This window comes from Pelodiscus sinensis, chromosome 3, assembly GCF_049634645.1.
Source record: "Pelodiscus sinensis isolate JC-2024 chromosome 3, ASM4963464v1, whole genome shotgun sequence".
In the NCBI taxonomy this organism is placed as follows: Eukaryota; Metazoa; Chordata; order Testudines; family Trionychidae; genus Pelodiscus; species Pelodiscus sinensis.
The window spans coordinates 5,944,500-5,966,305 of NC_134713.1; the positions used below are offsets into that span (position 1 = coordinate 5,944,500).

A 21,806-nucleotide genomic window follows, 5' to 3' on the forward strand; every position below is an offset into this window, starting at 1 on the left:
TTTTTTTTCAACAGCATCACACTGCTGACTCATATTCAGCTTGTGGTCCACTATAACCCCTAGATCCCTTTCTGTCGTACTCCTTCCTAGACAGTCGCTTCCCATTCTGTACGTGTGAAACTGATATTTAAGTACTTTCCTTTGATTTAATTAACCACATGTGACAACTTATAGTTATTTTTATTATAACCTTAAATGTTTTGGATGCATAAACTTTTCTTATCAAAACATTCTTCACCTTTACAACTAAATCATAATAAGTTTAGGCTTTAGCATATTTTGTATTAAATTGAGATTTCAGTTTTAAACAGGCTTATTTTTTGAAAGAAAAGCTTATAATTTAAAGTACAAAAGCAAACTAAATTTTAAATTAAAAAAATCCACTTTGTCTTAGAATTGTTTTTAATCTAGCCTGGTGCCAGGTGAAATAGGTTGGTTTAAATAGCTTATGAAAAAAATCCAAATTTACACCAGGAATAAATTCCCAGACAAGAAATTGTGCAGGTGAAGTTAAAGTTGTAAATACAGATCAGTTTATAGCATCATTAGGATACTGTACTCTTAAAGTGTTCCATCTGCCGCCTGTGTCCCCCAGCCAGAGTGAGGAATGCAGCAAAGTGTGCATTTTCCCTTCACTCCCTGATGAAGGAACAGCCAATAATGTTCCCATTCAGTTTGGGGGGCAGGGAGAGTAAAAGCTTCAGCTCCTTCACCCACCCCATTCCCCCAAGGGAGTCTGGGAAGTGGGAAACTGAGGGCTGGAGCAGTCATGCAGGGAGGGGGTGCAACCCCAGCCAGCCCCTTTCAACTGCTTAGTGATTGTCTCTTTTCTGTATGGTTTTATGAGAATCATAGAATCATAGGATAATAGGACTGGAAGGGACCTCAAGAGGTCATCGAGTCCAGCCCCCCGCCCTCAAGGCAGGACCACGCTCCGTCTACACCATCCCTGACAGATGTCTATCTAACCTGTTCTTAAATATCTCCAGAGAGGGAGATTCCACCACTTCCCTTGGCAATTTATTCCAATATTTGACCACCCTGACAGTTAGGAATTTTTTCCTAATGTCCAATCTAAACCTCCCCTGCTGCAGTTTAAGCCCATTACTCCTTGTCCTGTCCTCAGAAACCAAGAGGAACAAATTTTCTCCTTCCTCCTTGTGACACCCTTTTAGATATTTGAAAACCGCTATCATGTCCCCCCTTAATCTTCTTTTTTCCAAACTAAACAAGCCCAGTTCATGAAGCCTGGCTTCATAGGTCATGTTCTCTAGACCTTTAATCATTCTTGTCGCTCTTCTCTGTACCCTTTCCAATTTCTCCACATCTTTCTTGAAATGTGGCGCCCAGAACTGGACACAGTACTCCAGCTGAGGCCTAACTAGTGCAGAGTAGAGCGGCAGAATGACTTCACGAGTTTTGCTTACAACACACCTGTTAATACAACCTAAAATCATATTTGCTTTTTTTGCAACAGCATCACACTGTTGACTCATATTCAACTTGTGGTCCACTATGACCCGTAGATCCCTTTCCGCCATGCTCCTTCCTAGACAGTCGCTTCCCATCTTGTATGTATGGAACTGATTGTTCCTTCCTAAGTGGAGCACTTTGCATTTCTCTTTATTAAACCTCATCCTGTTTACCTCTGACCATTTCTCTAACTTGCTAAGGTCATTTTGAATTATGTCCCTATCCTCCAAAGAAGTTGCAACCCCACCCAGTTTGGTATCACCTGCAAACTTAATAAGCGTACTCTCTATCCCAATATCTACATCATTGATGAAGATATTGAACAGTACGGGTCCCAAAACAGACCCTTGAGGAACTCCACTTGCTATCCCTTTCCAGCAGGATTTAGAACCGTTAACAACTCTCTGACTACGGTTATCCAGCCAATTATGCACCCACCTTATCGTGGCCCTATCTAAGTTATATTTGCCTAGTTTATCAATAAGAATATCATGCGAGACCGTATCAAATGCCTTACTAAAGTCTAGGTATATGACATCCACCGCTTCTCCCTTATCCACAAGGCTCGTTATCTTATCAAAGAAAGCTATCAGATTAGTTTGGCATGACTTGTTCTTCATAAACCCATGCTGGCTATTCCCTATCACTTTATTACCTTTCAAGTGTTTGCATATGATTTCCTTAATTACCTGCTCCATTATCTTCCCTGGGACAGACGTTAAACTGACCGGTCTGTAGTTTCCTGGGTTGTTCTTATTCCCCTTTTTATAGATGGGTACAATATTTGCCCTTTTCCAGTCTTCTGGAATCTCCCCTGTCTGCCATGATTTTTCAAAGATCATAGCTAAAGGCTCAGATACCTCCTCTATCAGCTCCTTGAGTATCCTGGGATGCATTTCATCAGGACCTGGTGACTTGCTGACATCTAACTTTCCTAAGTGATTTTTAACTTGTTCTTTGTGTATCCTATCTTCTAAACTTACCCTCTCTCTGCTTGTATTCACTACGTTAGGCACTCTTCCAGACTTCTCGGTGAAGACCAAAACAAAGAAGTCATTGAGCATCTCCGCCATTTCCAAGTTTCCTGTTACTGCTTCTCCCTCCTCACTAAGCAGTGGGCCTACCCTGTCCTCTTGCTTCTAATGTATTTATAAAAGGTCTTCTTGTTTCCCTTTATGCCTGTAGCTAGTTTGATCTCATTTTGTGCCTTCCCATTTCAGGCACATCCCATTTTCCTGGCATAACTAAACCCAGACCTTGCTTGAAGTGATAAGAGGAAGCTGTATATTGAAAATGGTAAGAGCTAGGACCACCCATTAGGGGGATTTCTCGAACAGACAGACTCAGACTATCTCAAATATAGTAGATTTAATAAGGTGTTACTATATTACATGGGGAACATCATTATGCCACCTATGCCATTTCTAGTGATTTGATTAAATTTAATGAAATCTTTACATACATGTTTATAAGACCAGGTGTGTCTATCAAATGTTAACTATTTTAATTAGTCAACAAATTGGATAGGTGTGCTGATTTTTCAGGTGAACATACTGGAGTACTGAGTAAAATGTAGCTACTTATCAAAGTATCTGCTCTTTGTCTATTTTGATCGGTATGGAATTAATGCGTTAATTTTTCCATAACCACAGTAACTCATGTTTTTGAGCCTTTCCACAATGGTCGGATTCTTCTTCTTTTTCCAGTGAGAAGCTACCAGTAGCTGAGGAGTGAGTGATTCATTTCCTTTTGTGTGACCATTTCCACTCGAGATGTCAGTGTAGTCGTATACACTATTAACCGATAAGCCTGGGCTCATAACGACTACATGGGACCCCCCTCCCCGATACAGAGGCAGCAAGTGTGGAAGGCAGGAGCCAGTGCCCATGGGAGCCGTCTTTTAAGCCAACTCCCTGCACATGCCAGCTCGCACGGAGCTGTCCCTCTCCCCACCCCCACCTCTCTAAGCCAGAAGTGCGGGGAGGGGAGGGTGGGCAGCCAGGAGCCTGTGCTCTCTTCCGCTCCCCCCACACATACCAGCTCCCTGTGAGAGCCAGCTCCCACTGCCCCCCCAATGTATAAATGTGTATCCACTGAAAAATTCAGCAGATTAGGGATGTTACATTTTGATTAATTGACTATTCAATTATTTGATAAGGGCATGTTTGCCTTTGACGTGTAGAAATAACCCTGGGGCTGTTGCTACACTTCAAAGGCGAAAGGGCTGCAGAGAGCATGGGGCCAGTGGTGCTACTGCTTTGAAACACCATGGGGAGTCCTGCGTCAGACTCATCGCAACATTTCAAAGTGGCAACGCCCTGTGGAGCCCAGGATCAGGTGGGGGCTCTCCTGTTGACCATAAGCTCCATGCATCACTGCTGCTTTGAAACGCTGTGGGAAGCCCAGCGTCAGGCTCTTGTACATTTCAAAGGAGGAATACGGAAGTGCCCGTTGAATAGCTGATGGAAATTCCATCGACTATTCATCTAGTAAATTACTCCATACTTAACATCCTTTGTGTTTACACAGATAAACACATTTTAACATTTCTAGTTTCCACTAGGAAGCCTCAGGAGGAATTATCTAAGGATCATTTGGTAATAAATATCCAGCTATTGGTGATACTTTATTCTGGATTTCATCAGAATTCTTTCTTATGACTAGTCATATCCATCATCTATGCATAAAAGCTCCACTTTCACTTCTGTTTTTCCAACATTTATCCCCATTAAGTGTATGTGTATGAAATATCTGACTTGTATGATGTACTATTAAAAAAGTATTTTGAAGAAACTTTAATTATGTTACAGACTCGAGTTCCTGGTCCTCTTTTCTAGATCAAACCCTGTTCTTCTGGGGTGACTCACCTATCCACATCCTTTTCTAAGCATGTCAAGTAGAAACCTTAGTTAGGAAAGCTGTCTGCAACGATTGATATCACTCAGTTATATATATTTTTGTTTCCTTATTGTTCAGACACCATTGCTTCAGTCAGATAGTTTTCACGTATAAAACAGTTTTTTAGAAAATTGGGAAGCATAGTGTCTGACTTGAAAATATTGATACTGGAGGAGATGGGACCAGTTAAAGTTAGTTTTACTCTCTAAATAAGTTAGAAAAGTTTCTTTACTGAATGGTTGGTCAACCATGTGTGGTCTATGGTGCTCAAGATCTGAAGATCTTTGGTTTGAAGTTTGGGATAAGACCTAGAGTATTTTTGATTGGTATCATTGGCTAGTGAAAAGAATGGAGGAGACCCACAGAGTATGTATGTACATTTCTGGTGGGTTTACATTTTTTATGAATTGATGGTATCATAGTTATGTTTACACTGCTGTGATTTTCTTGTTCAATACAAAGGCAGTATTTGGCTGATACAGAGCACCCCCAATTCAGTACTGCTTTGATCTGGCTGGCTTTGGTAGTAGCATAGAGTATTTAGAACAGCTAGTTCATACTTTGTACAGACCCATTACATAGTATCTTCTCTCACTCGTGGTCTTCCCTGATTTCATATGTATTCTAACATCCTCTATATTTGTGCTATAGTTTTTGGGGGGAAGGTTTTACGGTGTGTGAATCACCCAGAGTAACACCGTGAGGGGTGTATGTGAAGGATTACTTTTCCATTTGTTAATCATTTTTATTTCGCCCTTTTGTTGGCTGTAATTATCACCTATGTATGTGTAAGGATATGTGCATACCCATCAGTAGTAGCATGGTGTTGATGCATAGGCTTGGAATTATTTGTTTGCTTAGTATTAATCTGCTTTGCCTCATTTAATTGTCCAAAATATAATAAACATACTATCATTTTATATTTGTATCCATTCTGTTTATTTTTCTCTATCTTATATGTCATATGAACTCTTTAAATAATATCAAAATAGTTGTAAGAAGGGGGGAGGAATTTTTGTTAAATGTCTATTGCTCTCATATGAATGTCTTCCTTGCAAATATTTAAAGCTAAGGAAAGTACTTAAATATCTATAGAAGCAAGAATTTTCCAGTGTTGTCAACCTTACCAAAAGGTTCGTGCTTTCAGTTTTTGGTTGTAGAGATTGAACCTCTCTGTTCCGGCACTCTTGGGACCTGAGCAGTGCTGAATCAGAGAATTTGCCAAACTATAGGAGGTTAATATTGTCTAGCAGCATTACCAACACTTTCACTGCTTATTGGGCTCTTAGAAGACATTTAGGGGTAAATTAGAGCTAAATGACAGCACAGAACACTGGACTGGAGGCTGTGAACAAACTATGTGAATCTTAGCCATGCCCATAAGTGGATATCTAGGTAACTAAAATTATGGTGGGCCACTGATATTGCTGGACCAGAGGGTGCTGAACTAGAAAGATTCAACCTGTACTGCTTCTCCCACCATTACATCTATGGGGAAACACTGCGTGGAGACCATTCTACAGATACCACCCTTATGACTTTTTCTGCTGAAGGGCTCTAGTAAATAATATCTCAATTTGTTGAGTAAAGTTCTGGTCTCCCTGAAAGGAAAAAAAGCCTATTATTTGCTTTGACCTCAAATGACTTCATTTCTTTATGGCTATCTATCAAAACCTTGAAGATCATTCAATTTGCATTTAATATATTACTGCCTCTTTACGAAATGTAAGCCCCCAATTAACATCCAGTAAAATCAACAGTAAAATCATTACCATCAGGTTCAAGTACACCTCAGAACTGTAACAAATTATTATCCAGGAAATGCTTTAGTTTTATTATAATCTGTAAAATGTACTTCATTCCAGCAAAAATTATGAATTTTGGCAAGAAAAAATGACAGCAACATCTGCCTCAGTCTGTTGAGATTGTTGTAAAATATTAAATCTTAACAGTGGAGAGAAAGAGAGTAATTGCTAGTACTTGTCCATGTGTTTGCAATCCAAAATAGAATTCAGATTCTCATAAAGGATAAATTTAATTACTTAGGACTATGCATCACTTAAGTCCCAGTTAAGTAGGACATAGGTCTGGTTGGACCATTGCACAGTGATGAAATTTACCATAAATACAGTCTGATCATACTGCCCTATTTTTAGGCATCTTCATTAATGGTGAATAGAATAGTAAAAGGGATGGAGAAGATGTCATGTCCATCTTAACTTGACCATAACAAGATTCTTCCCTGAAGTAGATATCGTGTCCAGCTGCTTTGAAAATGTTTCTTTTAAACATACTAAAACAGATGATAATTTTATCTCCATCCTAGTACATTTAAAATTATTGATTCTTTCACGTCAATTTCTCATTTCATTTGAAATCTGTAAGTACAGAACAATTTGTTTAACCCAGGTACTGGCTGATATTTTTTTAACATGGGACTTTCAGATGCCACAAGTTCTACTTTCATCTGTGCGCCTTCTTTTCACCACATGGGAGCACTGACAATTCATAAAACCATTCACAATCTTCCATAATAAATCCTCTCTGCTGGATTACTTAGAAGACTTTGGCAGAATTGTAGGTTATCCCATCTACCAAAAAATTAACTCAGGAAAACAAACACCCATCACTTCTTAATGTTGTCGGGCTTTCAGATGAAGAATGGATTGCAAATGACAAAAATACTTAAGAAAACTGATAGACCTTAAGGGAGGAAAGACCAAGTAGAATATGAGTATTGAACCAGGTGGACCATTGATGTGTGTGTTACTTAAAAAGAGAAGCTGACTATTCTCCAAATTAGGCATGAATGTGATAATCCAGAAATTACTCTGTTTGCTTTAAATATTAACTGAGCTACAAAGAAAAGGAAGATACCTGTGCATTTAAATGTTGAAAAAAATTAGTAAAAAATTCCCACTGTCCCAGTTTTGTGTACTACTAGTATATTGTGTACAGTATAGTAACCCATGATTTCAATTTGATGTGCATTAATTTATCTCTACAGACAGTGTCTGAAAGGCTAATTAACACAATTTTTCTCCCCTTAACACTTTTATATACATGAAAACTGTTATGGCCCCTCTGTTAGGTCATGTTTTCTGAACTTTGAATCATTTTTGTTGCTTTTCTCTGGACTGTCTCCAATTTGTCCATATCTTTCCTAAAATGTGGCAGCCAGAACTGGACACAATAGGTCATCTTGTCTGTCCATGATTTGTATGTATATACACAACTCAAAATTGCAATTGCGTTTTGCTGTCCTACTGTGTTGCAAGCACAACGTATCTACTTTATGACCCCTCCATGTCCTATTTTAATAATTCTAAAAAGATCTCCCACCTCACTTAGAATATTTGTAATTAGCATTTGACAGAGGTATAAACTTGCATCTTGCTTTATTTTTTGCCCACGTTTCACCCTCTAATTCTTTTGTTTCTCTCCGTTGTCACTGATTTGTACATCACTAACTTACTTGTAATTACAAATTCTATTCATACTCTGTTATATTATGCCTTCCTTCATCTTACTAATAAATTTAATATCTCTTTCTTGGTATAATGCATATGATCTTGCATTACATATAGATCAAATAGGATTCATTATCATTTTTAGGCCATTCTGTAAAAATCTGATAGCTTGCATTCATGACTTTATCTTAGTCACCAAGAGTTAAATTTCACTACCTCCTTTCCTTGCACAATTTAACCTAGGAATATAAAGGGTTACCTGGTAAGCATTCACCTGACTGGCATGCTTACTGGGGTAACTGGCTAACTGGCGCTTGGCCTGGCCACAGCAGCCCATGGCACGGTGTGGTGGGCCCTGTCTGGCTCGGATAGAGCAGCCACCCACCTGTGGGATCGTGTGGTAGGCCTTTCTGGCCTAGCTGGAGCAGCTCAGCATGGGCACAGGGCACTCCAGCCTGATTGGGCTCATTGTGCCATACCACAGCTAGGGACTGCTCCAGCTCGATTGGGTCCGTGGCAGGCTGGTTAAACATACAGTTTAACCGGTTAACATTTTACATGGTATTTCAGATCCCTAGTATAGCCTCTTCCTTTTTGCACATATAGACCTTCTTACATGTATTCAATGCATATGTCGCAACACCAGACCTGTGCATTACTGGCAAATCTTGCCCACTGACAAATCTTGCCCAAGAAACTCTGCCTCCAACTTTATTCCATTACCCTGCATGATGTGGCCTTCAGAACAACTACATTGCCCTGGTAGGACATAGGAGTGCATAATGGCCTGTCCACAACAAGGGAACAATCTGAACTTCTCCATCTTCCAATCTCATTCCGAATATTATATCCCAGCTTAACATTGCCATGGGTTGGGCCAGCAAACAGCTGTCACAGTCATGGTTGCCAGGGCACCCATCAAATGCATGTCTGTTGTGCATGGCCTATGGTGAGAAATTTAATTTCAGAGAAATCATGTCTTTTAAATCCATGGGTGAAAAATTGGTAAGGAACACATGACTTGGGGAACGTAGATGGAGAAAGATAACTAATCTAAAGATGAAAGAAGGTTCTCTTTGAAATCTGGTCCGCATTAAAAAGGATAGATGTGTTGTCTCATGGCTGTTAGGTGGTAAATTAGGGAATGGCTTTTAGTTTACATATTTACTTATGATTGCCCTTGGGCTAAGGTTTTGTGCCAAGTTTTAGTCCTCAAAGAATTTTTACAGTTGACTCATATCACCTCAGAAATAGGGATGTGTAATGGAAAGCCTGATAGGCACAGTGGAATGATTGGAACATGATATTTGTTTGAGTATATTTTAGATGTACTACACGAATTCAAGTACAGGTTGCACCTTCCAAAAATGGAATACTCTAATTGTGCTGGACCATGGATTTTCCTGCATCAGAGGACCCTGGTAGCCTAGCGGCAGAAGGACAATCCAAGAGGGGCTGGGCTGAAGCAGTGGGACACAGCAGGGGCTGGCAGCAACCCCCAGCAGCCCACAGCAGTGGGGCTGGAGTAGGCAGTAGCCCCCAACAGCCTGCAGCAGTGGACCAGGTCAGGGCAGCCCCTGGCAGAATAGGATCAGACCAGTGGCACCGTGGGCTGGGGCCAGAGCCTGTAGGCTGCCATGGGGCAAGAGCCCAAGCCCTTGGCAGCCTGCAGCAGTTGGGCTGGGACTGGCGGCAGCTCCAGCAGCCCATAGAAGCAGGGGGCTGGAGCCCCAGACAACCTGCAGAAGCAGGGCCAGAGCCTGTGGACTGTCGTGGGCCTGGGACTGGAGCCTGAGCCCTCAACAGCCCCTGGCAGCCCAACTAGGACTAGAGCCAGCCCATGGTAGTGCAGGCTTCTGGAGCATGGCAGGCAGTCCGGCCAGGGCAGCAGCAGTGGGGGGAGCAGCAGTGGAGCCAACAGGGCAGCCCAGCAGGTGCTGGAGGTAGTCCCCATACTCCTCCCACCCCGCTCCTCCCTCCCGAGTTGGCAGTCAGTGGTTGGGAGCTGTGGCAGGCAACCTTCTGTAGTCTGGCAAATTCCCTGATTTGGTACTGGTCATGTCCCAAGGGTGCTGGATAAGAATGTCCAACGGTACTAACTAGATAAGGATTTATAATGAGGTACTGTAATGGAAGTTTAGTTAGAAGAATTTAACTTCAAAGGACACGTTCAAAAGACCTTAGAATAACCTGCAGCCTGCCTTTCCCCCACCTCATTGTGGGAAGCATAATTATCAGGTTTGGGTTGCTTAAAAACCAAACCTTCATCTTCATCATTCTGTGTTGCATGTTTGTCCCTCTTCTAGATAGTTTCATTAGCTGTCAGAAAGAATAAAAATGAACCCCAGTACTCATAAGTAAACCAGTTCAGACAATTCACTGACAAGAATTGAGCCTGAAATATTGAAAACAGGATTATGGAAGGTAACCATCGGAGGACCAAGGATCTCATGCTAATGTAAGCTTTATGGAAAGGCCAGGTTTCTTGCATTGAAAATCTTTAAGTACGTACTCCTTTTATAGCATTAAAAAGCTTTTCTGATGGAGGGAAAAACATTGTGAGATGGATATATTCATAGTGTGTGGACACTTCATCCTGCCATTTGTCCTCTAAACATCTTTTACCTTAAACAGGAGACTTATCTGAAGTCATGTTTGTGTATAAAAAGTATTTAAAAATTGCTTTTCATGATCACCTCAAGGCACTATTGTAAAAAAAAAAAAATCTACTTTAGAAAAAATGGAAAAACATATTTGGAATTAAAGGTAATAGGCTTACTTGGGTCAAGTGAATCCAGTTGAGTTAGGTTGTATACAAGAGATCCTGCCTCAGAGAGCTTCCAATCTAAGTACAAACTTAGATTGTTTCAATCTTCACTGAGAAGTCTGAAGGAATGCCTAACATAGTGAATGCTAGTGGGAAAGGGGGAGGTTTAGATGATAAAATAAAATTTTTAAAAAAAGAACAAGTTAAAAATCACCTAGAAAAGTTAGATGCCTGCAAGTCACCAGGGCCAGATGAAATGCGTCCTAGAATACTCAAGGAGCTGATAGAGGAGGTATCTGAGCCCGTAGCTACCATCTTTGGAAAATCATGGGGGACAGGAGAGATTCCAAAAGACTGGAAAAGGGCAAATATAGTGCCCATTTATAAAAAGGGAAATAAAAACAACCCAGGAAACTATAGACCAGTTAGTTTAACTTCTGTGCCAGGGAAGATAATGGAGCAAGTAATTAAGGAAATCATCTAAACACTTGGAAGGTGGCAAGGTGATAGAGAACAGCCAGCATGGATTTGTAAAGAACAAATTATGTCAAACCAATCTGATATCTTTCTGTGATAGGATAATGAGTCTTGTGGAGAAGGGAGAAGGAGTGGATGTGGTATACCTAGACTTTAGTAAGGAGTTTGATACGGTCTCGCATGATATTCTTATCAATAAACTAGGCAAATACAACTTAGATGGGGCTACTATAAGGTGGGTGCCTAACTGGCTGGATAACCATACTCAAAGAGTAGTTATTAATGTTTCATAATCCTGCTGGAAAGGTATAACAAGTGGAGTTCCGCAGGGGTCTGTTTTGGGATCAGCTCTGTTCAATATCTTCATCAACGATTTAGATATTGGCATAGAAAGTGCACTTATTAAATTTGCAGATGATGCCAAGCTGGGAGGGGTTGTGACTGCTCTAGAGCATAGGGTCATAATTCAAATTGACCTGGACAAATTGGAGAAATGGTCTGAGGTAAACAGGATGAAGTTTAATAAAGGCAAATATAAAGTGCTCCACTTAGGAAGAAACAATCAGTTTCACACATACATACTGGGAAGCGACTGTCTAGGAAGGAGTACGGCAGAAAGGGATCTAGGGGTTATAGTGGACCACAAACTGAATATGAGTCAGCAGTGTGATGCTGTTGCAAAAAAAAGCAAACATGATTCAGGGATGCATTAACAGGTGTGTTGTGAGAAAGACACAAGAAGTCATTCTTCCGCTCTACTCTGCGCTGGTTAGGCCTCAGTTGGAGTATTGTGTCCTGTTCTGGGCACCGCATTTCAAGAAAGATGTGGAGAAATTGGAGAGGGTCCAGAGAAGAGCAACAAGAATGATTAAAGGTCTAGAGAACATGACCTATGAAGGAAGGCTGAAAGAATTGGGTTTTAGTTTAGAAAAGAGAAGATTGAGGGGGGACATGATAGCCGTTTTCAGGTATCTAAAAGGGTGTCATAAAGAGGAGGGAGAAAACTTGTTCATCTTGGCCTCTGAGGATAGAAGCAGCAGCAATGGGCTTAAACTGCAGCAAGGGAGGTTGAAGTTGGACATTAGGAAAAAGTTCCTAACTGTCTGGGTGGTCAAACACTGGAATAAATTGCCCAGGGAGATTGTGGAATCCCCATCTGTGGAGATATTTCAGAGTAGGTTAGATAAATGTCTATCAGGGATGGTCTAGACAGTATTTGATCTTGCCATGGGAGCAGGGGACTGGACTCGATGACCTCTTGAGGTCCCTTCCAGTCCTAGTATTCTATGATTGTAAGTATGAGACAAGCAGCAAGAGATAATACAGACTGATAGGGGAGAGTACAAGGAGACTGAGACAGTGTTGGTCAGCACGATAGACTGTGCTTAACACTTCTTCCCCCTCCCTGTCCTAAATGTCAGGGTGATTTTTTTGTAGGCTTTACAGCAGGGCTGTGTCTACACTGGGCCACTTATTCCGGAAAATCAGCCGCTTTTCCAGAATAAGCTGCGAGCTGTCTACACTGGCCCTTGAATTTCCGGAAAAGCAACGACGCTCTACTGTACAAAATCAGCCGCTATTCCGGAAAAACTATTCTGCTCCCGCTCGGGCATAAGTCCTTATTCCGGAACAGTGTTCCGGAAAAGGGCCAGTGTAGACAGCCCAGTAGTCTTTTCCGGAAAAAAGCCCCGATCGCGAAAATGGCGATCGGGGCTCTTTTCCGGAAAAGCGCGTCTACATTGGCCACAGACGCTATTCTGGAAAAAGGGCTTTTCCGGAAATGCAGCCTGCCAATGTAGACGCTCCTTTTCTGGAAAAACTGAAAACGGAATAGTATTCCGTTTTAAGCAGTTCCGGAAAGTCATGCCAGTGTAGACACAGCCCTGCAGGGGTGGAGAACTTTTTATGGAACAGGGACCATTGACCCACAGAAAAATCAGTCTGCTCCCAACTGAGAAGCAGAAAGACATATTCGTGTCCCACAACAGAGCATAGAGGAACCCAGGCTAGTAGATTGTGTGCCCCCCCCCCCTCCCCCCATGCTCTGGGGTGAGGCCTAAATGAGAAGTTTAATGTATGGGAGGGGGCTGCTGGGAAGCAGGCTTGGGATGTGGGGTCTAGGTGGGAGGGGGCGTGCTAGAGTGGTTTGGGGGATTGGTGGGTCTGGGAGATTTTAGGGTGCAGGAGCAGGCTGAGGGCGAGAGGGATGGGTGGGAGGTAGGGTGCAGGATCTAGGTGGGGTTGCAGGAGCGAGCTGAGGATTGAGGGTGGGGTATGGGTGGGAGATAGGGTGCAGGAGCAGGCTGAGATGGTGGTTTTGGCAGGAGGGGGTGTGCAGGAGTGGCTGGGTGAATGGTTTGGGTGGGAAGGGGATGCAGGAGTGAATTGGGAGTGTGGGGTCTGATCAGGATTGGTATGCAGGAATGGGCTGGGGTTGGGAGGGCTGTGTGGAAGGTAGAGAGCAGGAGCAAGCTGGGGATAAGGAGAGAGGGGGAACTTACCTGGTGCATCTCCCCAGGGACACACGTGTCTCCATGTCCCGTGCCGCGCTCAGGCCCCAAGCCCTGTTGCTCCTATTGGCCGCAACTGCAGCCAATCAGAGTGGTGGGGGTAAAGCCTCCAAGGCAGCATTTTGCTGCACTGCCATTTCCCCAGCCGGGGGTGGGGGAGAGAGGGAGAGCAGCAGCTGCAAAACTGCTTCCTCCCCTCACCAGGCACAGTCTGTGGATTGGCTTCAACCCTGGACTTGCTTGACACCACCCTGCAAGTCTCAGGGCTGCCCCTCAACTCTAGCCCCTCAGTTGGGGGTGGGGATGGCGTAGAGCTGGAGATCCAGCACTGGACCCCTTTGCTGGGAGTGAGGAGTCATGAGCCCCAGGGGCTGGATCCAGGCAAACTGCGGCCGTAGGTTCCCCACCCCTGCTTTACAGCGAAGAAGAATTTTAAGGGAGGATTGGAAGACAGATGAGGAGACCTCTCTGACGATATTTAAGGAGAGCTCTTTACAAGCCTGAAGTATGGGGGAAAGCACAAAAGTAGATGGTTTGAAAATGTAACAAGTGGGGATGGAGGCTGGTGTCCTGGACTGATCAGAATTAGGACCCAACAGCTCACTGGTGACTGAAGATGACAGACTGAAGATGATAGATGGTAGTAAAGATAAACATATTATATTTCATGCAATAGATAATGTGTGTGTGGTGGTGGTGGTGGGGGGGGGAGTGCAGCGGCAGCCTGCTTAATCATTTAACCAATTAACTGCTTCACCAGGATTTTACATCCTTACTGTCAACAGGTATCAAGGCAGGATGTAGTAGGCAGGTCTTTCAGAGTGAGAGGAGGTAGACATTCTGAGTTCGGTTTTAACCATGTTGAGCTTGAACTGTTGGGAAGACATCTATGAAGAAATGTTAGACCCACAAACCAAGACTTCAGTTTGGACAGAAGGAGAAAGGTGTAGAATAAAGGGTTAGATCTGCATGTCACCTGCATAAAGTCACAGAAGTCGAGAGAAGACATGATTTCCTGGAGCATGGTCAATTGCCAGAAGTGTCTGAGTGGTCAGTGAGGCTGAGGCAAAGTAAGGTGTGGTGGAGGGGAACATTCTTTACTAGTTTTCTACTATCTGTATAACCCGGCATGGGCAATGGTAAACAACATGTCTCGTCGGCCACACATGGAACCCTGATGGGCTTCATACAGGGCCCGGGTCGCAGGTTGCCCACTATTATTGTGGCCAGTCCAATGAAGACTTCTGCTCAAAGTGCAATTGTAGTCAAAACAACAAACGATATTGAGATGCATAAGGAGTGGGATGGAGAAAGATATATTAGAATCCTTTTACTTAAAGTAATGGTTCACATTCATCTAGAATGCTTCACTCCATGCAGTAAAATAAATTGCCTAGGGAGATTATGGAATCTCCATCATTGGAGATTATTAATAGCAGGTGACACAAACATCTGTCGGGGTGGTCTGGATAATGCTTAGTCCTGCCATGAGTACATGGGCCTGGACCACATGTCCTGTGATTCTGTCTCAAACAGGATATTACAGAATTAGAAGGAGGTCAGAGGATGGCAACCAGAATGATTAGGATAGCAGAAAAATTCTCATTTTAAGTGAGTTTGAAAAGATAGGGGTTGTGTACTGTAGGAGACAAGGAGGCTTATATTCAAGAACGATATAGAATGTAGATTGGAAACTTCTATTCTTCCTAGTTCACTGAACAAGAACAATAAAGCGTTCAATTAAATCGAAATGTGGCAAATTTAAAATCTGAGAAACAGAAATGCTTTTCTGCAGAATGGAAGTGGTTGTGGAATGCATTGCTGCATGATGCTGCAGTCAAGAACTTAATAGGCTTTAAAGAGGGATCAGATATTTATATGGATAACTGTATCCGAGTTTTTTAGCTTAAAAAAAGTTTGGGATCTAAAATGGTGGGATGTTATTTATTTTGGTAAACATGTAGCTGCTGAAATTTTCCGCGGTACATGTTTACATGTGGGGGGAGGTGAAGAGGGAGCCTGCTCGGTGGGAGCTGGTGGGCGTGAGGAGCCGGCTTCCCGCATGTACCAGCTTCTGAGGAGTTGCTTGTCCTCCTTCCCTGCTGCTGCTTCTGATACCGAGGCAACAGTGGGAAGTGGGAGGGGCTGCATGTAACCATGAAGGTTAACCAATGAGCCCAAGCTCATTGGTTAACCATTTACTCATTTGCACCGGCAGATTAACCTACATCTGTTTACAAAGTACTTTGTGCACTTTCCTCTGAAGCAGTTGGTGCAGAACACTGAATTATATGGACCTGTCTGATCCAGTATGTCAATTTCTATGTTCCTTATTGAAAATACTACTTATCTGAAAGTTTATATATAGCGATCAGAGTGGCTTGACATGATTTGTTCTTAACAGATAACAGTCAGCATGGATTTGTAACGTTATTATCTTCCAGATGTTTGCAGATGAATTCCTTAATTACTTGCTCCTTTATCTTCCCTGGCACAGACTGGGAAACTGACTGGTCTGTAGTTTCCTGGGTTGTTCTAGATGGACACTATATTTGCAGTTTTCTGGAATCTCTCCCGACTTCCATGACTTTTCAGAGATGATAGCTAAAGTTTCAGATACTTCTGCTGTCAGCTCTTTCAGTGTTCTAGGGTGTATTTCATCAGGCCCTGGTGACTTGAAGACATCTAACTTTAATAAGCTTCAGAGGGGTAGCTGAGTTAGTCTGTACAGGATAAACTTAAAAAACAACAAATGGTCTGGTAGCACTTTAAAGACTAACAAAACATGTAGACAGTATCATGAGCTTTTCATCTACATGTTTTGTTAGTCTTTAAAGTGCTACCAGACCATTTGTTGTTTGTTTATCATGTACAGACTATTGGTTTTTAAGTTTAACTTTACTAAGTAATTTTTAATTTATTTTTTATTTTAACTTCTTAACCTACCCAATTTCCAGATTGCTCTGTAGCTGTATTTCATTGTTGTCATTTGCTGTCTCCGCAATCTTTGTGTCTTCTGCAAATTTTATCAGCGAAGATTTTATATTCTCATCTAGATCACTGATAAAGTTATTGAATAGTGTCAGACCAAGAGCCAATCACTAGGGCCCCACATAATGATATCTTCTCATTCACTGATAGGTCTCAAATGTTAGCTGTTAATGAGTTTTTAATTCATGTAATATGTGCCTTGATAATTCCAGGTAAAGCACGTTTTTTAAAAATAAAACGTCATGTGCTACTAAGTTAAATGTCTTGGAGAAATCCATATATACTATAGTAGCAGATGTACTTGGCATTGCTCGGGTGTGAGGGGTGCAGGAGTCAGGGTTGGGGGCCGAGGAAGGGCTCTGGCCAGGGACTGTGTGTGTGTGTGTGTGTGTGTGTGTGTGTGTGTGTGTGTGTGTACGCGCACACGTGCGCGCGCGCGCACACACACACACACACACACACACAGACAGGTGAGGGTGGAGGTGACCAAAGCATCTCCTTCCATCTGATATTCATACCAGAGCTACTTGCTCTTCCCCTTCTTCTTCCTGTCCCTATCAGGGAGTGAGAGCAAAGTGCACAGCTCATCTGCCCTCTGAACTCTCCAGCCAGAGTCAGGAATGCAGTAAACTGTGCACTTCCCCTCACTCCTTGACACAGGGGAACAGCCAGCAATATCTCCATACAGATCTGGGAGGGGGAGCTCACCCCCGTGCTCCTTAAAGGAAGCCAGAGGGGAGGGGATGCTCAGGGCTGGGGCAGCCCAGGTGGAGGGGAATATGCCCCAGACTAGCCCTTTTCACCTGTCAGGTGGTTTTTGTCTTTCTGTATGGTTTTATGAGAAGCAATCCCATATCCTGTTTTCCTGGTACAACCAAACCCTTACCTTGCTTTCAGTTATGATAAGAGGACGCTGTAAACCAAATTTGGTGGCCCTAGCAATTACCGTCTAGGAGGAGTTCTTGGACAGACAGACTGACTCTTTCAAATATATAGTAGATCAATTCTTGCTTTATCAGACAGATTAGTAATCCTCTAAAGAGACATGTTTATTTGACAAGATCAGCTGTCCTCCAGGAAGCCATGTTGCTGGGCACTCTACTCCTACATTTAACCTCTACTTCTTTAATTAACTGTTCAGTTATTTTGCCTGGGATTGACAGTCTAGCTAACCGGTTTATTGGGGCCATCCATTAGGGGCATAAGGCCTATGGCAACCCCTCCCCCCCACACCATGACCTGTCTTGTCTCTTTCCATCCCACACTCACTCCATCCCTTTCCCTGAGTCCCACCCCTGCCTCACCTCTTCCTGCCTCTGCTCTGCCTCCTCCCATTCCAATTGCACTCCTTTCCTGAAATCCCTTCCCCTCAGAGACGTTACCCAGGGTGTTTGGTGCTAGGCTGCAGCAGGGGTTGGGCCCCGTTCTGCACTCACTGTGACGTCAGGAGCCGGGAGAAGCAGAGAAGCCTGTTCCGCCATCAGTTCCCAGCTGGGATGCTCCACTTCATCATGGTGGCGGAAAGTGGAGTGCTCCAGTCACAACTCGTTCCACTTTGCTTCCCGAAGCAGGTTCTCCAGCCCAGCTTGGATCCTCAGGGGTTGGCTATAGTGAGGGTATACTGTACTACTTCCATTTTCCTCTGTTAATGATATAGAGTGTTCCATCGATGATGACATCCAGGATAGATGCAGCTGCCTCTTGTCTTCACATACATAACAGGAATACCTAATCAGTATTTGTATTGTTTACTTCACTATTTGTGATTTGACCATCGGTGCATCTAGCAATTAACCTACACCTTACTGGATGCTCATGGTTAAAGAATGCCTCATTGGCTTTGACTCTATTGGCCGTTAATAGTTCATAGATTCTTTTTACTAATCAGTTGCCTGCATTTTTTAACATTAATTTGTTGCTATTAACGTCTCCTTTATGTGTTCTTTAAATAGTCATTTTTCATGTTTTATTTTTGCTGTCATATTTCCTTTTTACCCAGTTAGGTAATTGAGTAGTGTAATTGTTTTTCATGTTTGTGCAATTGCATTTTTTCAGGCACCTAATAGGACGGCCTTGTGTGAGTCCCAATTTTTATTAACACTTTCCACTTTAAATGTATTCTCTGCCAGTTATGCTGATCAGTTGTTTTAAGCGTTGAGTAACTGGCCCTTTTACAGTTCCAAGTGTACACATTACAGGTAGATTCCATATTCTGATTGTTGTCTGGTGGGGACATGGTGAACTTTTCTGGGCCTGATTTTAATGATTTACTGCTATTACAGTAGCACCTAGGGAATGTCCTCATTGTGGGAGGCACTGTATACAGCCCATACAAAGGGTATGGCGCACTGCTGTTCTGCCCCAGGAGCAGCTAAGGGATGAAATTGTGGTTTCAGGGAGCCATAAAACTGCCTGGTTTTCTCTTGTTACTGCGGGATAGTAATTTACAGTCTCCTAGGTACTTACAAGGTCCCATTTGCTGTATTGTGAGCCCCTTGCAATCTTTAATGTATTTAGTCTCAACACTCCTGTGAAGTAAGGAAGTATTATTTATTTCCATTTTACAAATGGGAGACCAGGGCTGAAGTGTGTGGAGGAGCAGGCACATGAACCCAAGTTCATGAATACTGTGTACAGATGTGGTCTCCTTACCTCAAAAAAGATATTTTGGCCTTGGAAAGGCTTCAGAAAAGGGCAACTAAAATGATTAGGGGTTTGGAACGGGTCCCATATGAGGAGAGGTTAAAGCGACCGGGACTTTTCAGTTTAGAAAAGAGGAGACTGAGGGGGGATATGATAGAAGTATATAAAATCATGAGTGGTGGGAAGAGGGCTGGTAAAGAAAAGTTATTTATTAGTTCCCATAATAGAAGAACTAGAGGACACCAAATGAAATTAATGGGTAGCAGGTTTAAAACTAATAAAATAAAGTTCTTCTTCACACAGTGTGTAGTCAACCTGTGGAACTCCTTGCCAGAGGAGGCTGTGAAGGCTAGGACTATAATAGAGTTTAAAGAGAAGCTAGATAATTTCATGGAGGTTAGGTCCATAAAAGGCTATTAGCCAGGGGATAAAATGGTGTCCTTGGCCTCTGTCTGTCAGAGGCTGGAGAGGGATGGCAGGAGAAAAATCGCTTGATCATTGTCTTCGGTCCACCCTCTCTGGGGCACCTGGTGCTGGCCACTGTCGGCAGACAGGATACTGGGCTAGAAGGACCTTTGGTCTGACCCAGTGCGGCCGTTCTTATGTTCTTATAAGTTTCCTGAGTCGTGGGCTAGTGCCCCAACCATTACATGCTCCTTTCTGAGCTATAACAAGCAAATTACAGCCCATGCCCTGTGAGGTAGTGCTCAGATGATGATCCTATTATGTCTGGAGTTTCATCCATAATGAGTTTGTTGATATTTGCAGCCTATTGACCACTAGTCTAGTGCTGATGAACATCAGTTTTTTGTGCTAGTTTGTATCTTAGTGGATAATGTCTGGCTATTGCAAATGGTAATCAGTCTGTTACTGGATCTGTGATGATTTTTCCTGTCTCTTTGTTAGGAGTAGTATGAGAGACCGACAGAAAGTGAGCTTATTTGTTAATGGCACTGAACCTTGGTAAGACACTGCTAACTGATTCCTGGACTGTGAAACTTCCATTCTTTAGCATTGAGTTTTTGAGGGATAAGGTGATTAATGTTGATTTTTTTCCAAGTAATTAATGGCTAAAAAAACTGCTATCCTATTAAATGTTTTTGTAATACACCAAGGCAGTTTGTTCTTTGGTCGCATGTGGCATTAATAAGACCAACATACCTTTATTCTGTCATTGCCACAAATTAATGAATGATATTAACTAATTGTTGCTTTCGCACATGAGGCTGAAAGTTGAATCCTGTGTCATTTGGCTTATTGGTAGCCAGTAATGTAACCAAAATGTCTCTGTGCCCTTTTTATCACCAGAATTCAATAACTGATGCTGGACCTCTGCTGGGAGAGTTCATCTGAAGACTGCCCATGGGTGATCGATGCTTGTGCTTGCTGAAGTTCTAGAATTGTTTTGCTTTACTGTTTAATTTACTGAAGAGTCCATTTTTCCTCCATGAGTCATCTTCCACCTCTAGAAAGGTAGAGGTAAGTTTTCAAGATTTTTCTTTTTTCTCTCTCTCTCGTGTTCTTTCTCCACCTCAGATGAAAATGGTTTAAATCTGTCAGCAATGCCTTTTTCGGGGGCATCTCTAATTGGGGAATCAATCACTGACACTGCTCAAAGTATTCTCTGTCCCCTTCATCCGAAGGGTTTGCTTTCCAGGCATCAGACATGGAGCTAGTCTGGAGCACATCAGCAGTTCAAACTAGGGATGTAAGCGACTACTCGAGTAATTGACTATCCAATAAGCTTAGGCTTATTGAGTAGTCGAGTCACTGCTCGACTACTTGCTCCCCCCCTCTTGCTGCCTCTGTATCAGAGGCAGCAAGGACTGAGGAGCAGGAGCTGGTGCTGAGGGGAAGTGGCTTCCCAGCTCCTACGAATTTAAACTTCAGAGCTGTAGCGAGCACCCCCCACTTATTGACTAATTGAGTAGTCAATGAAAATTCTATCGACTACTCGATTAGTTAACCATTACTTAACATCCCTAGTTAAAACACCTGACTTAAAAACTCACGAAGAAAAAATTATTGCAAATGTAGACCATACTGATTTGGTATGCCTTAATGGCAAGTTGCTGCAATTGTAGAGTGAAATGCACAGACTACACACTCAAGATGGGTATGGTGGCTTTAATAGTTAACATGGCTCTCATCCTTTGACCTGCAGCTTCCAGAATTGCTTTGTAGAATGCTTGAGTCCGCAGTGTGTTTCCCAAGTTTCTAGTGTGAGTGTTTAATATCAGGGACTGAATACAGTATCGGATGGAAGAACATAGCAGTCACTATCCTTGTAGCCCTTCCTAGCTGATACATGTAATGGGATGGAGCTTGCTAGCAACCAGCTATATTTTAATTTGAAGAAATAATGCTCTAATAGAATGGGAGCTACAAGAAACTTAATTGAGCATAGTGGTGAAAATACTAGAAGTTAGATACCAGGATAGTTCGCCAGGATTAGTCCCTGGTGGGTCACCTGATGCTTTATTTACCTGCATGTTCATAGGTACAGCCACTTGCAGCTCCTGTTGGCCACAGATTGCTCTTCCCAGCCAGTGGATGCTGCGGGCTGTCTGTACCACC

The 21,806-nt window shown here is 42.7% G+C and overlaps 1 protein-coding gene across 7 annotated transcripts in view; it reads left to right on the forward strand.

The window, feature by feature from the left end:
- The window catches only part of NCOA1 (nuclear receptor coactivator 1), a 346,176-nt gene that overhangs the window by 63,188 nt on the left and 261,182 nt on the right, over window positions 1–21,806 (forward strand). For all 7 annotated transcript variants that reach the window (XM_075923291.1, XM_075923289.1, XM_075923293.1 and 4 more), the window contains exon 2: window positions 20,538–20,708. The gene's annotated coding sequence lies outside the window, so the exon portion shown is untranslated. The remainder of the gene's footprint in view (window positions 1–20,537; window positions 20,709–21,806) is intronic.